The sequence below is a fragment of the Aquarana catesbeiana genome, linkage group LG02, assembly GCF_042186555.1.
Source record: "Aquarana catesbeiana isolate 2022-GZ linkage group LG02, ASM4218655v1, whole genome shotgun sequence".
Lineage (NCBI taxonomy): Eukaryota > Metazoa > Chordata > Amphibia > Anura > Ranidae > Aquarana > Aquarana catesbeiana.
The window spans coordinates 181022492-181048761 of record NC_133325.1 but is presented as its reverse complement, the minus strand read 5'-3'; the positions used below and the strand labels follow the sequence as shown (position 1 = coordinate 181048761).

The 26270-nt window shown below is 43.9% G+C and overlaps 1 protein-coding gene across 1 annotated transcript in view; it reads right to left on the bottom strand.

Moving 5' to 3' along the window:
- The window catches only part of RAB5B (RAB5B, member RAS oncogene family), a 111683-nt gene extending 91880 nt beyond the window's left edge, over positions 1–19803 (bottom strand). Inside the window, exon 1 of the mRNA XM_073613961.1 lies at positions 19668–19803. The gene's annotated coding sequence lies outside the window, so the exon portion shown is untranslated. The remainder of the gene's footprint in view (positions 1–19667) is intronic.
- Positions 19804–26270: the final 6467 nt, after the last annotated feature.

Sequence of the window (26270 nt, the reverse complement as noted above, 5' to 3'; positions counted from 1 at the left end):
TCAGCGCCATTATCGGCACCTTTTTCTCTATAGTCTAAATGCCAATAACACCATTTTTGGCCGCCAAAATGTTGATGCATCTCTAGTTTCTATGCGGAGCTGCACCAGATTTTGCACTCTCCAATTGGTTGTCCCCAGGACACTAGTTCTGGGGACAACCAGGCATTCCCTCATATTTGAGGAATTTCTTCTCACTTCCTGTTTTGGCTATGGCACAGGAAGTAAAGGGAAATCTCCCCAATGGTATACAGATGGAAAAAATAAGCTGACAGGGGAGACCATTGGTATACTGGTTTTATACAGTTGCGCTAAGAGATTCTGCTTTCAGCTATTTGTGGGCTTTTAGTTCTACTTTAAAGACCATGACCACAGGCCAGCTAGTTGAAAGCAGAATCTCTTAGCACAACTCTATGAAACCACTATACGGTGACAGCACATCCATGGAAGTAACTCCCTTCCACCCAAAAATATTAGGTAAAGTTTTAGGCTCCATTCACATCTAGGCATTTTTGGGCGTTTTCCTGCTCTAAGCCTCAGCTCTAAAAACACCCAATAGGACAAATCCCATTCAATTCAATGGCCCCTGTTCACATCTGAGTGTTCTGTCACTTAAAGCAAAACCGTCACCCAAAAAAAGTACGAGCTTCATTTTTGGCAGATTACAGGCGTTTTACCGCTTTTACATTGCTGACCTTTTAACCGTGAAAACGCCTGTACACAAACGCTGCAAAACGCCTGAAAAAAAAACGCCCCAAAAACACCTGTCAAATAGCAACTCCTAGGTATATGGGGAGACAATCACAGTAAAAATACGCAAATAGAATCGCGGGACGCCCGTCGCCCAAAAGAAGCAGGAAAATCGAGCCGCATTTGGGGTGCTATTGAATTTGACAGGCAAAGCACCGAGAATGCAGAGGCAATTCCACCCACGAGTCAGAAAGCGGAGATGTGAACGGAGCCTTTGGCTGGATTCACAGTTTTCAGTTGCGTTAATGAACGTAATGTGTGATGCAATTTATTTTGAATGGGGCATCAAAACAATAAGGCAAGTATCTGCCAGCATTGTGGTGGTTGAACTGGATGAACTTGTGTCTTTTTTCAACCAGACTGTATAACAGGCCAGTGTGTTACTGTGCATTGTGTTACAAAAAAGGGTGCATTTCTGCCTGTGCTGGTTTGTGTAGTTTAACCTGCTTTCATTTACAAACCACATGGATGAAAATGTCCCATACTACAAGAAGAACCTGGTTAGGAAATCACCCACGTCACCAACCAAAGGCACAAAACTTGTATGAAGAAACGGAACTGCCACCCAAACCCAGTACAAACATGAAAAGAATAAAAAAAAAAAAAAAAAATGAATGTACAATATGGGCAGATATGCCTGGTCCATATCAGTAACTCAAAGTATAGAAACCTGAAACAGCCATGCAAATAGCATTCTTAGGCCTCCTTAGAAATGTCCCCAATACTCTGAGGTCGGCCTTTAACACAATGTGTTAAAAAAAAAAAAATTGCTTTGTTTTGTTTTTTTGAGTACAGACACAAGTCCCAAAATTCTGATTAGAAAGAAAGCAAACAAAAGCAAGGAATTATCAGCTTACCCCAAGACTTGATGAACATAACATGATTAGTGTGTGCTGTAAGCCCATCATACATGGTCCAGAGCACAGGAACTCAAGACCAGATCTAGCCACCAGTACTGTGTGCACACACAGGGTCTCTGTCAAATATTCTCAGCACCTACATAGCCAAGCATTTACACACTGAGAAATGACTCAACAAACCACACTCTACAGAAGCAGGACGTGTACAGAAGTAAATGACAAGCGTCATACAGGTCAAAATGAAGAAGCAACAGAACACGGGAACTCTTATCCTAACAGAGCACTTTATACTTCTCATAATGTACACGTAGGGCTAACCTAGACAGACCATACACTCAGCAGGGCCTATTCTGTAAAAGCAGTAGAAAAAAAACTATTCTGCAAAAACCCACATTTAGCATTTCTATTCACTTTAATCAGATTGATAAAAAGATAGTTTATTGGTTATACTGTCTGATCACATCTTTAGTGACATGCAAAGGCGTCATCTATAAGAGGGGACACAATGGAGCCTGCAGTAGTTTGAAGCGGACTGTGCGACGTCGAGTCCATGGGGGTACTCTACAACCGCTATCAATTAGTATTCCTCCAGAGCAGGGGTGGGCAATTCATTTTCGTAAGCTGCCACATGTGAAACTGGGACTGTTAGAGCCCTTGCACACTGGGGCGGGGGCGGCGTCGGCGGTAAAACGCCGCTATTAATAGCGGCGTTTTACCGTCGGTATGCGGCCGCTAGCGGGGCGGTTTTACCCCCCGCTAGCGACCGAGAAAGGGTTAAAAACCACCGCAAAACGCCTCTGCAGAGGCGCATTGCCGGCGGTATAGCCGCGCCGTCCCATTGATTTCAATGGGCAGGAGCGGTAAAGAAGCGGTATACACACCGCTCCTTCACCGCTCTGAAGATGCTGCTAGCAGGACTTTTATTACCGTCCTGCCAGCGCATCGCTCCAGTGTGCAAGCCCTCGGGGCTTTCACACAGGAATACATGCAGCGGCACTTTCGGGGCGGTTTGCAGGCGCTATTATTAGCGCAATAGCGCCTGCAAACCGCCCCAGTGTGCAAGGGCTCTTATTGAAGGCCAAAGTTTAGTGTAAAAGATTTTGATTAAAGCGGAGTTCCACCCATTTTTTTAACCACTTCAGCCCCGGAAGATCTAGCTGCTGATTGAATGACCAGGCCATTTTTGCGATTCGGCACTACGTAGCTTTAACTGACAATTGCGCAGTAGTGCGACGTTGTACCCAAACAAAATTGACATCTTTTTTCCTACAAATAGAGCTTTCTTTTGGTGGTATTTGATCATCTCTGCGGTTTTTATTTTTTGCGCTATAAACAAATAAAAAGAAAAGCAACATTTTGAAAAAAAAAAAAAAAAAACAATATTTCGTACTTTTTGCTATAATAAATATCCCATTTTTTTTAAAAAGCACATTTTTTTTTCAGTTTAGGCCGCTATGTATTCCTCTACATATTTTTGGTAAAAAAAAAAAAAAAATAATCGCAATAAGCGTATATTGATCAGTTTGCGCAAAAGTTATAGTGTAAATTTATAGCATTTCTATTATTCATTTTTTTACTAGCAATGGCGGCAATCTGCGATTTTTATCGGGACTGCGACATTATAGCGGACACTTGACACATTTTTGGGACCATTGGCATTTATACAGCGATCAGTGCTATAAAAATGCACTGATTACTGTAAAAATGTCACTGGCAGAGAAAAGGGTTAACACTAGGGGGCGATCAAGGGGTTCACTGTGTTCCCTGTGTATTTTTCTAACTGTAGGGAGAGGGGACTGACCCAGAGGAAATGACAGATAGTGATTCCTAGCTATTAGGAACTCATGATCTGTCTCTCCTCACAGAACAGAACAGGGATTTGTTTACACACACGTCCCTGTTCTGCCTCTCGTGCCCACTGTCATTGCAGCGCAGTGGTCGCGTGCACCTGCTATCCCACTTAAAAGGAGCAGACGTATAGCTACGACGGCTCACGGGATAGTGCCAACCTCCCACAGTATGACGGTGGCTGGTCGGCAAGCGGTTAATGTCCAATCATTTTCATGCCTATCCGCAATGCTATTCGAAATGGCATTTTTTTTCTTTTCTAAATACCTGCTTTGCTATTTGTTTCTGCGGCACTTCTGGTCCGGCCGCCTAGGTGATTCCCTTAGACTCCTGGGATATCGGCATCATCTATCCAAGCAGTACATGGGAATTGCCTAATACTGAAATCTTATGTGATTTCACTACTTTCCCTGTCTTCACATACCTTCCAGGGTGTCCTCTGATTGACAGGTTGCCATAACAACGAGATGGGAACTGCCACCGCCATTGCTATGGCAACCTGTCATGAAGAAACAGTGCCACACAGTGGCATTACTGTGCAGGCGAGAGATCGGGAGGTGCATGCTGAGTAGCCAGCTGCACCGAATTCCGGAAATAAAGGCAAGCGGGCTTCAGGTGCCCACAATTGCAATGGACCCTGCCTGCTTCCGAGATCAGGTTAGATTTTAATGATTTAAAACAAACAAGGAGGAACACATTAGTGACAATATCAAATTGTTGAAGTAGAAGGAGTAACATGAGGGGGAAGGATTTGGAAAAAAATTGTATTTGGGGACTGGAACTCCGCTTTAAGCCAGCAGTCTTAGGCGAAAAACACTGGACTGGGAAGGTCTGTAAGTACATAAAAAAAAAACATAAAAATAAAGAAAACAAGCACCTGGCCCTAGGAGTAGTAGGTACAACCAATCATGAAACCCTGCTCATGATTATCAAAAGGACAGTGAAGACCGGTGTCTTGCTGAATAAGTTCCTTCGGTGGATAGGTTCCCCCCTGTACTGCGCAGGCGCAGCGCCTGCGCAGTACGTACTACTGTCGGCCGCCGGAGATAGCCGAAGCTCAAACGCTTCAATCAGCTGTACATGGCGCCTGCGCTCTGGGTCCAGGTTCCTTCCCCATTATCCAAGTGGACCTAGAGGGGGAATCTAAAAGTGCCGAGCGCAGCGAGGCCGTGCCCGAAGCGTGGCGAGCGAAGCGAGCCCGCGAGGGGCCCTCTTACAGGCGCCGTGTACAGCTGATTTTCAGCTGTTCCGCCGGCTTCTACTGCGCATGCGCAGTAGAGGGGGGGAACTAATCCGCCGAGCGGAACTTTCTCGGCAGAACACCGGCAAAAGCAGATGAGGAAACTTACAGGCTCAGGGTTTAATGAACTGATCTGCCAATGTATGACTGACAGGGGAGATAACTGGCATGGCGGCTGCAAGCACTGTGACTGGAAGGAGAGCGCCTTCACAGTGTGCAAGCACCAACACAGAAAGAACTTAGCTGGGTAGCAGAGTGGCAGGAAAGCATCAGGATGTCTCCTAGGTAACACTCTCCTGCCAAAATCAGATCCTCAGGCTCTATCCTTCCAGTTTTCCACATGGATAGATCTGTCAGTATGCCTCTATGAGCCAGTCAGCTTCCTTGTGAGGCTCAAAGAGGCACGCCGACAGTGGAGGCATCGAGGGCTTGCTAGGGACAGCCAAAGGGCTAGATATGGCACTAGGGCTGCAATTTGCCCAGATCTGTGAATAAAAGTGGTTAAAAGGTTTAAAACAACCTTTGGAATAACATTAATATTTTAATGCCTAAATGAGATTTGAAAAATGAGGTTTAAATAAGATGCCCACAGACTACAGTAGATGTCAGTCTTCCAAATTTGATGGTACACAAATTGTCAGGTGCACAAAACAATCTTGCTGATTAGAAAAATTCACTTAGCCAGGCCATTCATTATGCTAGAAAAGTGCTTGATTTCCCCATCAACAGAGTCAGTGTTGATGGGAGAATCCCTCTTGCAGCGCTGTTGTGGTCTGCCAGTGGGAAACGCAGGGAGCCTTCCCCACCCGCAGAATAGAATAATTCTAATTCTAATAATTCTGCCGCAGGCAGTGATCAGGTGAAAAAATTCTGATAGGCTGGTTTTACAGAAATACAACCAGCCTGCCCACAGACAGATCAAAATTTGTCTGGTTCCTGCTGAACCGGCAAAAATTTCAACCCATCTATGGCCAGCTTAAACAAGCGCTCCTGTCTGAGGGAAAAAGTGGACAAAAAAACTCTTTGAGACAGTGTATTTCCTAATGTCCATGGCCACGTTCTGTAGCCACTATGTAAACAAGCCCGGAAGGCAACAGAAAAAAAAACTAGAAAAGCTACAATTTCTGGGGAAATTGTGTGAAGTGAAGTGTTCTTGCCTCTACAACTGGAGTGAGCGGAGTAACTGGGTGGAGTGGCTTGAGTAACTTGTGTGGTTGGAGTGACTGGAGTAACTGTGAAAAGTGTTAAAACGCTTAATATTTTAAAAAGTATGAATAGTAGTAAAAAAGTTGAAGAAGTCCCATCATTAGCTGAAAGAGCTGAACATTTTTTTCAAAAACGATTTTTTTTTTTCTCAAAAATGATTTATTTTTTTTTTTTTTTCATGGGGTGGTCATAATGTTTTGGCTGATCGTGGGGTGGTCATGATGTTTTGGCTGATTATTGGGGGGGGGGGGGGGGGGTCATAATGTTTTAGCTGATCATGGGGTTGTCAGCTTTTGTCATCTCTCACTCTAGTTTTGAACATTTTGCCATTCATTCCTATGGGACCAATTTCGCCGCAAAAACGACGATATTTCGTGAACCATTCGGCGAATTGTTCCACAAAGTATTAGCGCACCAATCAGGAACAATCCGCACGTTTCAGTATATTACTGTCTATTTGGGGTAAAAGCTGTGGTAGGAGTTAGGGTGGTAAATTTGGCTATAATAAGAATAATATATATGTGAGATAACAGTAAGTGGTCTTGCTATGCAAGAACACTTAAAAATCAGATTCCAATGAATGCTTCCAGGAAGTTAATGTTTCTACAACTGATCTATATCTTTAAACTAACAGAAAGCAACTGAACAGTAGATAATCTTATGATCCAAAATAGCCATCCTGTAGTTAATTTCTGATGTCAAACAAGCCTTCATTAGCCACCTAAGGACCAGAAAGATTTTCCCCCCTTAATGACCAGGCCACTGCGTCGCTTTAACTGACAATTGCACGGTCATGCAACGCTGTACCCAATCCCAGACTTCCCTTTTTCCCCACAAATAGAGCTTTCTTTTGGTGGTATTTGATCTCCTCTGAGGTTTTTATTTTTTGCGCTAAACAAATAAAAAAAAAAAAAAAAAAAAAAAAAAGGCGACAATTTTGAAAAAGATACTATATTTTTTACTTTTTGCTATAATAAATATCCAAAAATACACAAAACAAAAATTTCCTGATTACTAACTAGGGGGGAGAAAAGTGGGACTTTATATGAAGCACACGAGGTAAATGGGTACAAATATGGCTGGCTAGTAATGGTAACATGCAAACTGCTATATAATAGTGAATTGTAAACAAGGGATAATTTTATATAAAGAGAAAATATTTATTCCATACAGTAATACATACAAGTATAATAGCATAATAAAATAGTAGTGCATAGTGTTGCCAGACTCTTTTGTTCCATATGAATAACATGTAAAAATATATATAACAGTAACAGTGCAAATTATTCCTAGATGGCAACAACATGAGTTGCATCCAATTTCTCAACGCATTTCGTGGAATATCTCCACTCATCAGGAGCGGATGCGATGTGAGTATCTAAAGATGTAAATGGATAGTGTAAATTATAGATAAACACTATGTCTCAGCATGGGAGAGGGGGATACAAAAAGAGGGTAGTGGAAAAAAACCCAACCTGGCTAGGGATCAAGTAGGAGTCTAGATGTGAAACGGTGAGGATCGGAGGCCAGCCGGAGTAATCATCATTCACGGGAGCTGAGGCGGTAAACCCAGAGCACAAGGATGACAACCCAAATAGGGAACGGATATTCAGAGGAGTGTGATATCCCATGAATAAGGGTGATATAAATGACATGTAGAGTAAATAAATATGATAGTGATTGAACGAATCACAATGTAATATGCTTAATATATATGTGGAGTGAACCAAAAATGGTACCAGACAGTGGTCAGAGGTGAAAACAGTAAGGTAGGATAAAGTAAAGAAGATAGGACCTGAGGTGTAAATGAAAAATATTAAATAGTGAGGGAGTCACAGTAAGTAGCCCAAAAAGGAACAACCACAATAGAAGTCTAAAGTGTGTCCACCTGCCACTCGCGATCGCTCCACAGAGAGCCAGAACGAGGATCTGCGTATGTAAACAAACAGATCCACATTCTGACAGGGGAGTAGAGAAAGATTGTCTGTTCCTAGTGATCAGGATTAGTGATCTCTCTCCTCCTCGAGTCAGTCTACTCCCCCCACAGTTAGAAACACCTCACTAGGGAATACTTAATCCCTTGATCTTCCCCTAGTGTTAACCCCTTCCCTGCCAGTGACATTTATACAGTAATCAGTGGCTACGTTTAGCTCTGATCGCTGTATAAATGTCACTGGTCCCAAAAAAGTGTTAAAAGTGTCCGATCTGTCCGCCGCAATCCTACTACAAGCTGCAGATCGCCACCATTACTAGCAAAAAATAAATAATAAAAATGCTATAAATCTATCCCCTATTATGTAGACGCTATAACTTTTACGCAAACCAATCTATATACGCTTACTGCAATTTTTTTTATCAAAAATATGTAGAATCCATATTGGCCTAAACTGATGAAGAATTTTGATAAAGAATAAAAAACATGTGAGACTTTATATGAGGCTATAACAAATTACAATGCCATAGCCTCCATCCCTAAATGCAATGCAATGCTTTTTGGCATTGATTGGTTATAATTAGTAACCACTAATGCAATTTCCAGTTACTTACAATAAAATGAATGGACTGCCTTAAGCCTCTGGGCACAACAAAAGATAAATACCCATGCAGTACAGAGAAGACCCACTGCAAGGGTATTTTTTTGTTGTTAACCAGAGGTTCAGCCTACTCACCTTATTCCTCACCCCACCAGGGTCCCCTCTAGTGATGTGACTGGGTTCCTGCAGCCTTCTCTCTAAGGCCCCTTTCACTCTGCCACGACTTGAAAGTCATGCAATTTTGATGCAATTTCAGGGAATGCCTGTGTAAAATTGAGTTCTATGGACCTCAACTCGCATGAAAAAAAGAACCAAAGTAATACAGGGGCTACTTTGAAGTCGCACAGATATGAATGGTTATCATTGGGAATTATAGGGTACGACTTGTTGTGCGACTCTGATGTCCAAATTCGCAGGAAAAAGTCACACGATGTGAAAGGGGCCTAAGCAGTAACCACAAGCTTGTCCCCAGTATACAATGCAGGGTACAGTCACGCATTGTACATGACGATGCTGAGGGGCTGCCCACATGATGGAGATTTAGGGGAGAAGAGGACAGGACTAGATCAGAGGTTGGGGTCAGAGATGCCCTGGCATTTTACCAATAGAGAAAAGGGTGCAGATAATGGTGCGGGAAAAGTGCGCAATTTTGCCTGGATTTTAAACATGCTTATGGTGTGTTTTTCATAGGTCATGTGACTCAAAAACTGCATGAAAAATGTAACATGGGTGTGTTAACAATGCGTTCTTTCTGCATTTTCAATGCATTCCAATGGGCAGGTGCGTTTTTTTTTAACTAACCAAAAATGTTGCAAGCAAAATTTTTAACCACAACGGAAGCGCAACGGACCAGTGTGAAGACATACATAGAATTTAAAGGGATGCATTTTTCTTGAGCTTTTCTTGCGCTGAAGGTGCCGATAATGGCCGACAAATTTATATTCATTTAAATTCATGATATTAATTAAAAAGTTGAATACAACTATATATAAAAATACACAGTATCTCACAAAAGTGAGTGCACCCCTCATGTTTTTGTAAATATTTTATTATATCTTTTCATGTGACAACACTGAAGAAATGACACATTGCTACAATGTAAAGTAGTGAGTGTACAGCTTGTATAACAATGTAAATTTGCTGTCCCCTCAAAATAACTCAACACACAGCAATTAATGTCTAAACCGTTGGCAACAAAAGTGAGTACCCCCCTAAGTGAAAATGTCCAAATTGGGCCCAATTAGCCATTTTCCCTCCAGGTGTCATGTGACTCATTAGTGTTACAAGGTCTCAGGTGTGAATGGAGAGCAGGTGTGTTAAATTTGGTGTTATCGCTCTCACTCTCTCATACTGGTCAATGGAAGTACAACATGGCACCTCATAACAAATAACTCTGAGGATCTGAAAAAAATAATTTTTTCTCTACATAAAGATGGCCTAGTCTATAAGAAGATTGCCAAGACACTGAAAATGAGCTGCAGCACGGTGGCCAAGACCATACAGCAGTTTAACAGGACAGGTTCCACTGAGAACAGGCTTTGCCATGGTTGACCAAAGAAGTTGAGTGCACGTGCTCAGCATCATATTCAGAGTTTGTCTTTGGGAAATAGATGTTTGAGTGCTGCCAGCATTGCTGCAGAGGTTGAAGGGGTGGGGGGTCAGCCTGTCAGTGCTCAGACCATACGCCCCACACTGCATCAAATTGGTCTGCATGGCTGTCATCCCAGAAGGAAGCCTTTTCTAAAGATGATGCACAAGAAAGCCCGCAGTTTGCTTAAGACAAGCAGACTAAGGACATGGATTACTGGAACCATTTCCTGTGGTATGATGAGACCAAGATAAAATTATTTGGTTCAGATGGTGTCAAGCGTGTGTGGTGACAACCAGGTGAGGAGTACAAAGACAAGTGTGTCTTGCCTACAGTGAAGCATGGTGGTGGAAGTGTCATGGTCTGGGGCTGCATGAGTGCTGCCGGCATTGGGGAGCTACAGTTCATTGGGGGAACCATGAATGCCAACATGTACTGTGACATACTGAAGCACAGCATGATCCCCTCTCTTCGGAGACTGGGCTGCAGGACAGTATTCCAACATGATAATGACCCCAAACACACCACTGCCTTGTTAAAGAAGCTGAGGGTAAAGGTGATGGACTGGCCAAGCATGTCTCCAGACCTAAACCCTATTGAGCATCTATGGGGCATCCTCAAATGGAAGGTGGAGGAGCGCAAGCTCTCTAACATCCACCAGCTCTGTGATGTCATCATGGAGGAGTGGAAGAGGACTCCAGTGGTAACCTGTGAAGCTCTGGTGGACTTCATGTTTAAGAAGGTTAAAGCAATGCTGGAAAATAATGGTGGTCTCACAAAATATTGACACTTTGGGCCCAATTTGGAAATTTTCACTTAGGGGTGTACTCACTTTTGTTGCCAGCGGTTCAGACATTAATGGCTGTGTGTTGAGTTATTTTGAGGGGACAGCAAATGTACACTGTTACACAAGCTGTACACTCACTACTTTACATTGTAGTAAAGTGCAATCTCTTCAGTGTTGTCACATGATACTGTGTGTATATTAATTAAACTGTCATTTTCGGTTTCGGCCAAGAGCATCCTGAATTTTTGGTTTTGGTGCACCTCTTGATCTACCCCTGAAGGGTGGATTTTAACTAACTTCCAGAGTTGGGCTTTAACACATTACACACGTGTTGCTGTCACGCATAGTCTCTTAACAAGCCCTTAACGTGGACCAGAAAGTGACGATCCAGAAGTGTTAATTGTGCCTAAGCAGTACCCTGAAAAATGTACCACCTGAAAAATAGTATTGGTATATGAGTGTCTAGGCACATCTGTACTTACAGCCCCATAGGTGTACATCTGGAGCTAGATTTGAAGTGAGATTTGGTAATGTCACCACTGTGCCAAGCGCAGTTCTCTTTGCTGGAGGCTCTGGCATGAAAGTAGCAGACCCTTCCCTCTACCAAGACAACCACCTCCATACAGAAACAGTGCAGAACTAGCGGAGCTGCAGGAAGACAAGGGATACTGGTGACAACCCTTTGCTTGCTCTTTCTTGGGTGGATCTTCTAAAGTTCTGTTCCTCTTTAAAGGGTTAGTTCACCTTTTCATTAAAAAAAAAAAAAAAAAATTGAAAGGTGAACACCCTAAACTCGCCCAAGCCCACTTTTTGGTCCCTGATGTACTTATCTCTGTGGGTGATCAGCTGTCAGTGCCTATGCAGCCAGTGCAGCATTGTGGGGATTTAAAATTCCTGCTCTTCTCTCACATCTTTCAGCAGAGTTTCCAAAACATATTAGACCAATTCTCTGTGCCAGAGCTGACTGATCCTTTCCGGGAGGCCCTGCAGTAGGAAATGGGAGAAGAGCAGGGATTTCAAATCCCTGAAGCGCTGCACCAATTACGTGGGGTGGTGTTGAGGGTGTGTAGGATGGTATTTCAAATTTTCTGAAAAGGTGAACTTACATTTTAAGGTGCTAGACAGAGTGACAGTCTCGCGTCTACAGAGAGTTCACCTGATCTTGCACTGTGTAAAGCTCTCCGGGGGAACAAATGATTTTGCAGGTTAGAAGAACTGCTCTGATCACTATTGTTCATCAATCATTTAGGCAATGCCAGCAAATCAGCGTTGTTCAACACCTACTTCCCTTTTCTATTCAAATAAACATGCCAAGCAGAAAATTGCTGATTACGGATTCTCGGGCTGAGAATTGTTGTGTTGTGTATGCACAGCCAACTGCTTCATATATCCATCAGCAGCCTACCAGTTGGCATGAAGGCCAAACATAATTTATATTTCCCCCTGGTATTCTTTTAACAGCTTTGATCACAGTTTACAGTGTTACTTTGGGCCACGTCACATGACAGATCCTCACTGGTAGCAATATGCCAGCAATAGGATAGCTAAATAATCTCTCCACCTCACTGGTTCAGATAGTGGATATGCATTCTTCCTACTTCCATAACAATACCTTTGCTGACAGGATCACTAGGGACATGGCGCACTTGACACCCCAAGCTTTCATCTTGATCACATTTGCTAATTGTTTGCACATAACTACATTTGCATTTGGAATCTATAGCTGCGAACCTACATCATGGGTTCAAAGGAGCTGTCCATGCAAGTGAAACAGGTTGTTGTAAGGCTTCAAAAATGAAACAAATCCATCAGAGAGATAACAGCAACATTAGGAGTGTCCAAATCAACAGTTTGGTACATTCTGAGGAAAGAAGAATGCACTGGTGAGCTCAGCAACATGAAAAGGCCTGGACGTTCATGGAGGACAATAGTGGTGGGTGATTGCAGGATCCTCTCTATGGTAGAGAAAAAACAATTCACAACATCCAGACAAGTGAAGGACACTCCAGGAGGAGGGTGTATCGTTGTCAAAGTCTACAATCAAGAGAAGACTTTATGAGAGCAAATACAGAGGGTTCACCACATGGTGCAAACCATTCATAAGCCTGAAGAATAGAAAAGCCAGATCAGACTTTGACAAAAAACATCTAAAAAGGCCAGACCAGTTTTGGAAAAGCATTCTTTGGACAGATGAAGCTAAAATGAATCTGTACCAGAATGACGGGCAGGGCCATATGAACATAGGGGCTATTGAAGCTTTAGCTCCATGCCCCTACCTTGAGATAGGTCCAGCCCAGTGAGTCATTATTTCTGTTTGCTCTGTGTGTGTACAGGATTGATATGTAAATCGCGGGCGGCATTGATATGTAAATTGCGTGCTGCAGGCAGTACTGATATGTAAATTGTGGGCGGAAAGCAGTATTGAAATGTAAATTGCAGGCAACAGGCGCTATTGATATGTAAATTGCAGGGCGCCAGCTAAGTTCCACACAGTGTAGCACAACATAGAGGCTGACTCTTGTTCCTTCCCCACAGCTTGCACAAAACACCCATTTCCTCCCAACTCCCGCCCTACAGTCTCACTTGCTTGGCACCCATGCTTGTCTTTTGCTGGTGGAGGGAGTGTGAGGAAGGATCCACACACTCTGAATGGCCGATGGTATCATCAGTGAATTACACTAGCTCCGCCCCCTGTATCTCGGGAGTGCGTGTGAGGGAGAACAGCTGGCACAAGCAAAGCGGCGCCCCAGGAGTGATGGGAGAGGGTGCGGTGCCCAGTCTACTTCTCATGCAATCAACAGATCTATCTGTTCTATGAGCAAGAGCATTCTACAGTAAATGATGGGGAGCCACAAATGCCGATTGTTGTTACTTTGCCACACTGCAATGTAAATAATGTGATTTGTGCAAACATCTTCTAGCTGTAAAGGTGACAGCAGCAAGAATGAATGACCACCATAGTAAAGATAAAAGAAAAAAAAATCATGACATCTGAACATCTTCCAGCAAATTTTAAGTGTATTCCTCCCTTACTGTATTAGCAAGCTTTGTACATTTTTTTTTTTTACCTTTAGGAAGAAGGATACAGACTCACCATAAGTACAGAGAGAAAACAATTACTCTGTATGTGCTCTGTTCACACCATGCATGAGCTGTGGTGTGTGGTGTAAAAATGCAGCACGTCTGCATTTTTTAACAGAGAAAACATGCCTGCATTTTTTTTGCAGCACAACGCACGTCACAGCAGCACAAAGTGCAATGAATGGTCTTTCATTAATTTTGACTAGGTTTAAAAAAAATAAAATAAATAAGGAAAAAATTAAGCAGTGCAAAGCATTTTACCAATTGCACACAAACAGAGGGCACGCATCAAATGGACCATAAAGCACGCCCACTGGTGTGAACGATCCCCAAGTGCTAGCAGCTGTATCAAAGACAAAGTTTCCTCGCGCCCAATGAATTGATGATCTTTATAGCGAGTGTTATGCCGCGTACACACTATCGGTTTTCACGTCGGAAAAAGATATGACGGCTTTTCCAACGGGATTCCGCTCAAGTTTGCCTTGCATACACACGGTCACGCAAAAGTTCGCTGAAATTACGACCGTCAAGAACGCGGTGACGTACAACACTACGACGAGCCGAGAAAATGACGTTCAATGCTTCCGAGCATGCGTCGAATTGTTTACGAGCATGCATAGGGATTTTGCGCGTCGAAATTGCCACAGACGATCGCATTTTTGGATAGGAACTTTTCCCGACTGAGAAATTAAGAACATGCTCTCAATCTTTTGCTTGCTGGAATTCTGCCAGCAAAAGACCAATGGAGCATACAGATGGTCGCATTTTCCAACGAAAAAATCTCATTGGTCTTTTGCGGGCCAAAATTCCAACCGTGTGTACACGGCATAAGGCAGGCCAGACATTCAACCAGCGTGTTGAAAGAAAAAAAAAAAAAAAAAAGAAAAAAATTCCCCCATCTACACAATTACTCCTGCTGTGCTTTTATATTCTGCTGGCAGGGAGTCTTCCCTGCCATCAGAATACAATGATCAATGCTGCCGGTTATAGCTGGCAGCACTGGTCATTTGGGAAAAACCTGACAGGCTGGTTGCACACAAGACGATCAATAGATCAACTTGTGTACAACAAGCTAGCCTATATTATTTAAGATACATTAATAATTTAGTTTATTCAGCATGAAATTGAGCTTAGTTATATAGCATGAGGCTATAAATTTTGCAATATTTACATTTTTGGTAAACTCATTCAATTAATTCAAGCTGAGAGAACATGTACTACATTGATGCATTCACACAATTTCACAGTAACCATGAGATAAAAGTTTTGCAAATCTATGTACACTACAAACTGTATGATTGTTTGAAGAGAAACGCACCTGTACCAGGCTCTAAGTATGAGGAGGAGGAGGAAGGGCATACAGTAAAAATGAAAGCGAAACCTTCTAAGCAGCTTATATACCTTATGATCTTTCTGCACATAGCTTGAAGTGCTTTATTCCTCCCTTGAGGAGCAAAATGGCAGCAGGTCATGAAAGAGATCCAGTTTGGGAATATTTACTAACCTGACAGCTTATTATTCTAAATAAAAAACCTTCATCTTGTTTGCAAATATTAAAGACTCTAACTACCAGCAAGAGAAAGTCCTTACATTTACAGAGCACCTGTCATTTCTGATCCATCATGGCAGCGCAGTTCCTGTTAGCGGGCATCCACTCACCTGCTGCCGCCACGTCCCTCACCTTGTTGTGCCACTGCCACATCACCAGCTGTCCCATTAAAGTGAATGGGACTGTCAGTGAGTCAACAGCGGGACAGAGGTGACAGTTACTCTTTAAAAATTATGATTTAAATCAAATCCACCCTGCAAGGATGCTAGAGAGCAGGAGGTCTTGGGAGGAACGAAGAGGACAATTTGGTTGGCATTTTGAGACTAGGTTAGTGATGTAGCTGGGGGCAATGCTTTGGATGGCTTTGTAATTTATTGTTAGTATTATGAATTTTATTAGTTGGGCGAGTGGCAGCCAATGGAGGGAATGGCAGAGAGGGGTAGCAGACGCTGAGCGGTTTGCAAGGTGGACGAGTTCATTTTTTACATAAACTGGTTAATTGTGAATGATGGCCCTAGAAATTATTGCTCTCTCTCTGACGTTCGATACCTCACATGTATGAAGTAGTTAATGTTTACATACACGTGCTCAACCTACACTAGGTGTTTTCATATGGGGTATGTACAGGGGTGACAAAGGTGCTTTAACAAAAAAAAAAAATTGTAATTATTTTATATAATTCTATTTTTTTTTTTTTTTTTACTTTTATTGTCATTATAAGGTGGCTAACACACTGACAGGCAGGTATTCTTTATGGAGACATTGGAAGTCTATTACACCTCTAATGTTTCCCCTGCCACTCAATACAGCTAATCAAGTACAAATGGTGCTCAAATTGCTACATCCTCAGCTACACTAGCCAAGGAATGATAGTTGCGACCCCGCACGTGACATAACACACATCACTTAAACGATCAATAGATGTAGGAGGGATCAGAGAACTTCTATCCCTCAAGTTCCTCCTGCTCTCACTGTTCAGGCTGTTTCCTATGGTCCCAGGACCCCCATGGGGGGGGGGGGGGGTGATGGCTGTTAAAAGCCAGTGGCAAGCTAAGGGCTGCAGTAGCAGCTGTGAGCTTGTTTTAACCACTTGTCTACCATACTGTTATTTATAAACATCCCCATGACTAAATCTCTGACGAAACGTACGTCGGGAGGCAGACGTGCTGACATCATCGCAGTGTATAACGTGTGTGTGGACGGGTGTCTGCAAGCCGGCCGGCATTTCCTTACGAGCGTTTCGATCTTCTGCTTTATTGTAAGTGCACAACTTTTATCTATAATAAAATCATTTTTTTATGGATTCACACTATGGAGAGTTTTTTTTTTATGCTCCTGTAATCCGGATCGCTGGTCCATCCACTGAGCCATGATCTTCTGGTATATCCCCACCTTAATCAAGTGATTTACTGCTGGTGCTAGTCTGATATCCGGATATCGATCTCAGTTTACAGGCTTGCTATCGCTTGCCCTCTGATAAGCGTGCAATTTGTATGGTGGAGATTCACTATCACTGGTGTTTTTCATTTCTGCACAGAAGGATTATTTCATTAGTATTCACTTCACTGGACGATATTTTTCACAGGACTGATTTTGTTGGTATCCCCTTTCATTTGGGGAGTTATCACTTTATCTCATATCTGATAAGCCTGTTATACTATGCCTATTTAGGTATTCATATCAATTTCATAGCGCAGCTTCCTACTTTTTTCTATTATTTATAAAGATAACTCAATAGATGAGTAGTTAACGCCAATTTCCTACATGTCTTTTCTGTCACCCAACACACCCAATGTTTACATTCCTACATACTGACTTATTTCCAAGACCTGGCGTTCTGCCAAAATAGGCAACCTGTCAAAATCTCCAACCACGTCACTTGCAGTCGCAGATTGACAAGCAGCAAACAGGGATGCTCAAAATTGTACAGCTCTGTGCACAGGATTTCTGTGCTCACTGACTTTGATTGACAGCAGCGGGAGCCAATGGCACCCGCTGCTGTCTCAGCCAATGAGAGGGAGAGTCCAGAACAGCTGAGACTCTTGAGCAACATCGCTGGATCGAGATGAGGCTCTGGTATTAGGGGGGCTGCTGCACACAGAAGGTTTTGTATCTCAATGCATAGAATGCATTGAGATACAAAACCTTCTGCCTTTAGAACCACTTTAAACCTGGGTTCACACTGGTGCATGTGGGACATTGCATGTGATTCGCACCACATTCTTGTGCACATCACATGCAATGTCAGTGCGTTGCAATTTGAGCCATACATTTTGTATGGCTCAAATCACATTGCATCCACACCAAAATGGTGCAGTACCCTTTTTTTGACCGCACCTGAATCGCTTTGCATGGGTGTTCACACCATGAGATATGATTCTGGCAATCGCACTGTGTTTTGCAATCTGTTTTGGGGTGTCGTTAATCTAACATTGACACCTGCAGCAGATCATAAGGAAAGGCAGCCAATCTTGCGCATTTCCTGCATAGCATCAATGTGAACCAGGGCTAAAGCAGAACTTAACCCAGTAATTTAACGGTTTCAAAAAACAGTTACATGCCAGGAATGCAACTGTCACATTACCCTGTGCTCTCCTCCAAACTGTCAAGCCATCAAACAGTTGGTGTCCTGTTACATGTGCAGCACCAAGGCGGTTAGTTCTGCTTTAAATCCAAATAATTATATATCTATATACTAGACCAGGGTGCCCTTTGGGTCTTCCGGTGGGGCTGCAAGCATTAGGCACAGTTTGTCCTGGACCAGAGATGGAGAAGGGGACTCTGTGGTGATGACAGACTACGACGTGATCGCAGGGGACTCTGTGGCGATGACGGACTACGACGTGATCGTGGGGGACTCTGTGGCGATGATGGACTAAGACGTGATCGCAGGGGACTCTGTGGCGATGATGGACTAAGACGTGATCGCAGGGGACTGTGTGGCGATGACGGACTAAGACGTGATCGCAGGGGACTCTGTGGCGATGACGGACTAAGACGTGATCGCAGGGGACTCTGTGGCGATGACGGACTACGATGTGATCGCGGGGGACTCTGTGGCGATGACGGACTAAGACGTGATCGCAGGGGACTCTGTGGCGATGACGGACTACGATGTGATCGCGGGGGACTCTGTGGCGATGACGGACTACGAAGTGATCGTGGGGGGACTCTGTGGCGATGATGGACTACGAAGTGATCGCGGGGGGACTCTGTGGCGATGATGGACTACGAAGTGATCGCGGGGGACTCTGTGGCGATGACGGACTACGATGTGATCGCGGGGGACTCTGTGGTGATGATGGACTACGAAGTGATCGCGGGGGGACTCTGTGGCGATGATGGACTACGAAGTGATCGCGGGGGGACTCTGTGGCGATGATGGACTACGAAGTGATCGCGGGGGACTCTGTGGCGATGACGGACTACGATGTGATCGCGGGGGACTCTGTGGCGATGATGGACTACGAAGTGATCGCGGGGGACTCTGTGGCGATGGCGGACTACGACGTGACCGTGGGGGACTCTGTGGCGATGGGAGACCACTGTTGTATGGGAAGGATTCCTATATGATGAGAAAGCCTCTGACGTACAGGACAATTGGCATGTTCATAACGCGCAGCGCGCACCCAGCTATGAAGCCACAGCCGGACGCAAACACTTGCAATGATGGTGCTGCAGAGAGGAGGGGGAGGAACGAGGCTTTGGATGAGCACATAGCTGGATCGTGGGACAGGTGAGTGGTTTATTAAAAGTCAGCAGCTACACTTTTTGTAGCTGCTGACTTTTAAATAGGTGGAGCTCCACTTTAAATGATTTTTTATTTATTTTACAATTTAGTCTGTGGTGTCTGAGGATTGTACATCGGGTGTCCTATCAGGAGGTGATGAGCACAGTGTGTGTGTGTGTATGTGTGTATATATATATATATATATCACATCACACAGGACAGGTCCGGGCTGTGACAATAGGAAGCCTCCAGACGTCACAGGACAGGCCTCACCCGGGATGACACAGGACCCAGGCCGCTCATAGACCGGGAGAAGTGTGAGTAGTCCGGGCACGGTATACACACATAGGGGGGAGGGGAGCCGTCCTCACACACTGTTGCTGTACACCGTCATACTGATGGTGGTGACACCGGCAGAACACAGGCCACACACCGACACGGTCAGCAGGCGGCGGAGGAAGGAAGACTACAGGCGCTCTCCATCCGGCGGAAATTACCTGAAAACGGAAGCCACTATCTCCCCGCACTCGGTGCGCTCCCGCTCCGCCTAGCCGGACGATGTACGCTGGATTCCGGGGGCCTAGAGGACCTGCGCTGACATCACAGTCATGTGACCGGGGGTGACGCTGCGCCGTCACGTGACGTGACTACGGGGCTGGGAAGAGCGGAGGGGGAGGGCGGGAGGTTTTGAACGAAGACAGGGGGGCGGAGTCAGGAGGGGAAACAGGGAAGGCCAGCCATTCCTCACCTCTCCATCTGATTCTGAATGGACTGATGAGTTCATTTTCTGCATGCTAATTCCAGATCTGGAATCTACAGCCAGGCTTTCCACAAGGCGGTCAGCAATAGCAGTACACTTTAAGTATGCAAAACCAGAGCAGGTCTGTGTACTAATAGGAAAATTTCCCTTCAGTTCCTGCTCCAGAGATGTTAGAGGAAATCTCCCAATACAAGGGGAATGTCACTCTTAGCCCGTGTGTGTGTGCGTGCGTGTGCAAATCCCGGTTCTCTCAGGGGAGGGGAAACAGACTGTTGTTCATACTAAGTATTAAAAACAATATCTATTAATAAAAATGCCATAAATCTATCCCCTATTTTGTGGACGCTATAAAATTTGCGCAAACCAATCAATATACGCTTATTGTGATTTCTTTTTTTTTTTTACCAAAAATATGTAGAAGAATATGTATCGGCCTAAATTGAGTAAAAATTAGGTAAAAAAAAAAAAAAAAAATGGGATATTTATTATAGCAAAACCTACAAAATATTGTGTTTTGCAAAATTGTTGCTCTTTTTTTGTTTATAGCACAAAAAATAAAAACCACAGAGGTGATCAAATACCACCAAAAGAAAGCTCTATTTGTGGGGGAGGCATACATTTTGTTTGGGTACAACGTCGCACAACCTCGCAATTGTCAGTTAAAACAACGCAGTGCCATATCGCTAAAAATGGCCTGGTCAGGAAGGGGGCAAATCCTTCTAGGGCTGAAGTGGTTCATTCAGACCTGAAACGGAGCCAAAGACACACAGGACTCCTGTGCAATCCGCCCCTAAGATGTGTGAACCGGTCACACACTCCTGTCATGCAAATTGAATGCAGGGAAACCCGCATTCCGATCGCATAAATGTGAACCCAGCCTTACTGCTGCTTTGAAATCGTGCAACTTCATCTGAAATTGCACAAGTTCAAAAGGCGCATGTAGTGTGACTTGGAACACATCTGTGTGGCTTCATGCACAGATGTCTATGCAAGTCACATCCAAAAATCACCAAAAGTAGTGCAGGAACTACTTTATCAAAGTGATGCGGCACCGCAAAGTCAGCTTTGCATCAATTTGAACAGTGCAATTGCGGGCAATAGAATGCTATTTGACCTGACAAGTCACTCCAATGTGAACGAGGGCTTAGATCATTGTTTCTCAACTCCAGTCCTCAAGGCACCCCAACAGGTCAGGTTTTCAGGATTTCCCTCAGATGAATTGGCTATGGTAATTACCAAGGCAGTGAAACTGATCAAATCACCTGTGCAAAATAATGGGAAGCCTGAAAACATGACCTGTTGGGGTGCTTTGAGGACCGGAGTTGAGAAACACTGGCTTAGATCACCTTCATGTGTGCAGCTATACTTTGTTTTTCAGGAGGCAATATGTTGCCTTGTCACAGCCAGCTTTAACCCTCAAAATGCTACACCACACAGCAATTGCATATGTTTACTTGAATGAGCCACATTTAGTGGCGGTACCACCTGCTGAATGCGCCAATGCCGTTTAAATTTTGCCACAAAGCATCACAGAACAGCTACAGCCCTGAGTGTCCGCTATGCTTATGTTGGGGGGGCCTGCATAGCAATGGCTCAACCACCCTGCTTTTACTGACCATGGTAATGACCCCTGTCAGTGGTAGATCGTCTCCAATTTGTCCCTTTACCATACCAAGCTGTCCAGCAGAGATGACAGTTAAAGGAAGTTGAAAAATAATGGACTTACTGGCAGGAGCAGCAGGTATTGAACTATGCTACATGGAAAAAAACAGACTGCATTATTAAAACCAAAGACAGATATACAGTGCCTTGCAAAAGTATTCATCCCCTTGGCATGTTTTGTGTTTTGTTGCCTCACAACCTGGAATTTACATGGATTGTTTGAGGATTTGCATCATTTAATTTACAGAACATGCTCACAACTTTGAAGATGTTTTTTTTTTTTTTTATTGTGAAGCAAACAACAAATAGGACAAAATAACAGAAAAAGTCAATGTGAATAACTATTCACCCCCCCTAAAGTCAATACTTTGTAGAGCCACCTTTTGCGGCTATCACAGCTCCAAGTCGCTTTGAATAAGCCTCTATGAGCTTGCCACATCTTACTACTGGGATTTTTGTCCATTCTTCCTTGCAAAACTGCTCCAGCTCCTTCAAGTTGGATGGTTTGCGCTTGTGTACAGCAATCTAAGTCTGACCACAGATTTTCTATTGGATTGAGGTCTGGGCTTTGACTAGGCCATTCCAACACATTTACATGTTTCCTCTTAACCACTTGCCGACCGCCTCACGCTGATATACGTCAGCAGAATGGCACGGGCAGGCAGAATCACGTACCTGTACGTGATTCTGCCTCCCACGGGCAGGGGGTCAGATCGGACACCCTACAACCCCCCCCCCCCCCCCCCCCCTGGTGCCCGAGGCAGTCGGCTTCTGTCCGGGAGCGATGAGAGGTGAGGGGGAGGCCATCCATTCGTGGCCCCCCCCTCACGATCGCTCCCGGCCAATCAGATTCTTCCTCTGCACAGTAAACAGAGGCAGAGGAAATGATGTAATCTCTCCTCGGCTCGGTATTTTCCGTTCCGGCGCCGAGGAGAGAAGACTTCAATGTGAGTGCACCAACACTACACATCACAATAGAACATGCTAGGCACACATAACACCCCCCATCACCCCTCTCCCCCCCGTCACACTGACACCAAGCAGTTGGTTTTTTTTTTTCGATTACTGCATTGGTGTCAGTTTGTGACAAATAGTGTGGTAGGGCAGTTAGTATTAGCCCCCTTTAGGTCTAGGGTACCCCCCTAATAAAGTTTTAACCCCTTGATCACCCCCCCCGTCGCCAGTGTCGCTAAGCGATCATTTTTCTAATCGCTGTATTAGTGTCACTGGTGACGCTAGTTAGGGAGGTAAATATTTAGGTTCGCCGTCAGTGTTTTATAGCGTCAGGGACCCCCATATACTACCTAATAAAGGTTTTAACCCCTTGATTGCCCCCTAGTTAACCCTTTCACCACTGATCACCGTATAACTGTTACGGGTGACGCTGGTTAGTTCGTTCATTTTTTATAGTGTCAGGGCACCCGCCGTTTATTACCGAATAAAGGTTTAGCCCCCTGATCGCCCGGCGGTGATATGCGTCGCCCCAAGCAGCGTCAGGTTAGCACCAGTACCGCTAACACCCACGCATGCAGCATACGCCTCCCTTAGTGGTATAGTATCTGAACGGATCAATATCTGATCCGATCAGATCTATACTAGCGTCCCCAGCAGTTTAGGGTTCCCAAAAACGCATTGTTTGCGGGATCAGCCCAGATACCTGCTAGCACCTGCGTTTTGCCCCTCCGCTCGGCCCAGCCCACCCAAGTGCAGTATCGATCGATCACTGTCACTTACAAAACGCATAACTGCAGCGTTCGCAGAGTCAGGCCTGATCCCTGCGATCGCTAACAGTTTTTTTTTGGTAGTATTTTGGTGAACTGGCAAGCACAAGCCCCAGGCAGCGTCAGGTTAGCGCCAGTACTGCTAACACCCACGCACGCACCGTACACCTCCCTTAGTGGTATAGTATCTGAACGGATCAATATCTGATCAGATCTATACTAGCCTCCCCAGCAGTTTAGGGTTCCCAAAAACGCAGTGTTAGCAGGATCAGCCCAGATACCTGCTAGCACCTGCGTTTTGCCCCTCTGCCCAGCCCAGCCCACCCAAGTGCAGTATCGATCGATCACTGTCACTTACAAAACACTAAACGCATAACTGCAGCGTTCGCAGAGTCAGGCCTGATCCCTGCGATCGCTAACAGTTTTTTTGGTAGCGTTTTGATGAACTGGCAAGCACCAGCAGCCTAGTACACCCCGGTCGTAGTCAAACCAGCACTGCAGTAACACTTGGTGACGTGGCGAGTCCCATAAGTGCAGTTCAAGCTGGTGAGGTGGCAAGCACAAGTAGTGTCCCGCTGCCACCAAGAAGAAGACAAACAGGCCTGTCGTGCCCATAATGCCCTTCCTGCTGCATTCGCCAATCCTAATAATTGGGAACCCACCACTTCTGCAGCACCCGTACTTCCCCCATTCACATCCCCAACCAAATGCAGTCGGCTGCATGAGAGGCATTTTCTTTATGTCCTCCCGAGTACCCCTACCCAACGAACCCCCCCAAAAAAGATGTCGTGTCTGCAGCAAGCGCGGATATAGGCGTGACACCCGCTATTATTGTCCCTCCTGTCCTGACAATCCTGGTCTTTGCATTGGTGAATGTTTTGAACACTACCATACACTAGTTGAGTATTAGCGTAGGGTACAGCATTGCACAGACTAGGCACACTTTCACAGGGTCTCCCAAGATGCCATCGCATTTTGAGAGACCCGAACCTGGAACCAGTTACAGTTATAAAAGTTACAGTTACAAAAAAAAAAAAAAAAAGTGTAAATATATATATATATATATATATATATATATATATATATATATATATATATATATATATATATATATATATATATATATATATATATATATATATATATATATATATTTTAAAAAAAAAATAGTTGTCGTTTTATTGTTCTCTCTCTATTGTTCTGCTCTTTACTGTATTCTATTCTGCAATGTTTTATTGTTATTATGTTTTATCATGTTTGCTTTTCAAGTATGCAATTTTTTATACTTTACCGTTTACTGTGTTTTGTTAACCATTTTTTTGTCTTCAGGTACGCCATTCCCGACTTTGAGTGGTTATACCAGAATGATGCCTGCAGCTTTAGGTATCATTCTTTTCAGCCAGCGGTCGGCTTTCATGTAAAAGCAATCCTAGCGGCTAATTAGCCTCTAGACTGCTTTTACAAGCAGTGGGAGGGAATGCCCCCCCCCACCGTCTTCCGTGTTTTTCTCTGGCTCTCCTGTCCCAACAGGGAACCTGAGAATGCAGCCGGTGATTCAGCCAGCTGACCATAAAGCTGATCAGAGACCAAAGTGGCTCCAAACATCTCTATGGCCTTAGAAACCGGAAGCTACGAGCATTTTATGACTTAGATTTCGCCGGATGTAAACAGCGCCATTGGGAAATTGGGAAAGCATTTTATCACACCGATCTTGGTGTGGTCAGATGCTTTGAGGGCAGAGGAGAGATCTAGAGTCTAATAGACCCCAATTTTTTCAAAAAAGAGTACCTGTCACTACCTATTGCTATCATAGGGGATATTTACATTCCCTGAGATAACAATAAAAATGATTTAAAAAAAAAAAAAAAAAAAATTGAAAGGAACAGTTTAAAAATAAGATAAAAAAGCAAAAAAATAAGAAAAGGAAAAAAAAAAAAAAAAAAAAAAAAAAGCACCCCTGTCCCCCCCTGCTCTCGCGCTAAGGCGAACGCAAGCGTTGGTCTGGTGTCAAATGTAAACAGCAATTGCACCATGCATGTGAGGTATCACCGCGAAGGTCAGATCGAGGGCAGTAATTTTAGCAGTAGACCGCCTCTAAAATCTAAAGTGGTAACCTGTAAAGGCTTTTAAAGGCTTTTAAAAATGTATTTAGTTTGTCGCCACTGCACGTTTGTGTGCAATTTTAAAGCATGTCATGTTTGGTGTCCATGCACTCGGCCTAAGATCATCTTTTTTATTTCATCAAACATTTGGGCAATATAGTGTTTTTTAGTGCATTAAAATTTAAAAAAGTGTGTTTTTTCCCAAAAAAATGCGTTTGAAAAATCGCTGCGCAAATAATGTGTGAAAAAAAAAAAAAAAAAATGAAAAACACCCACCATTTTATTCTGTAGGGAATTTGCTTTAAAATAATATATAATGTTTGGGGGTTCAAAGTCATTTTCTTGCAAAAAAAAAATAATTTTTTCATGTAAACAAAAAAAGTGTCAGAAAGTGGTTAGAAGAGTGGGTAATGTGTGACATAAGCTTCTAAATGTTGTGCATAAAATGCCAGGACAGTTCAAAAACCCCCAAATGACCCCATTTTGGAAAGTAGACACCCCAAGCTATTTGCTGAGAGGCATGTCGAGTCCATGGAATATATTTTATATTGTGACACAAGTTGCGGGAAAAAGACAATTTTTTTTTTTTTTTTGCACAAAGTGTCACTAAATGATATATTGCTCACACATGCCATGGGAATATGTGACATTACACCCCAAAATACATTCTGTTGCTTCTCCCGAGTATGGGGATACCACATGTGTGAGACTTTTTGGCAGCCTAGCCGCGTACGGGACCCCGAAAACCAAGCACCGCCTTCAGGATTTCTAAGGGCGTAAATTTTTGACTTCACTCTTCACTGCCTATCACAGTTTCGGAAGCCATGGAATGCCCAGGTAGCACAACCCCCCCCC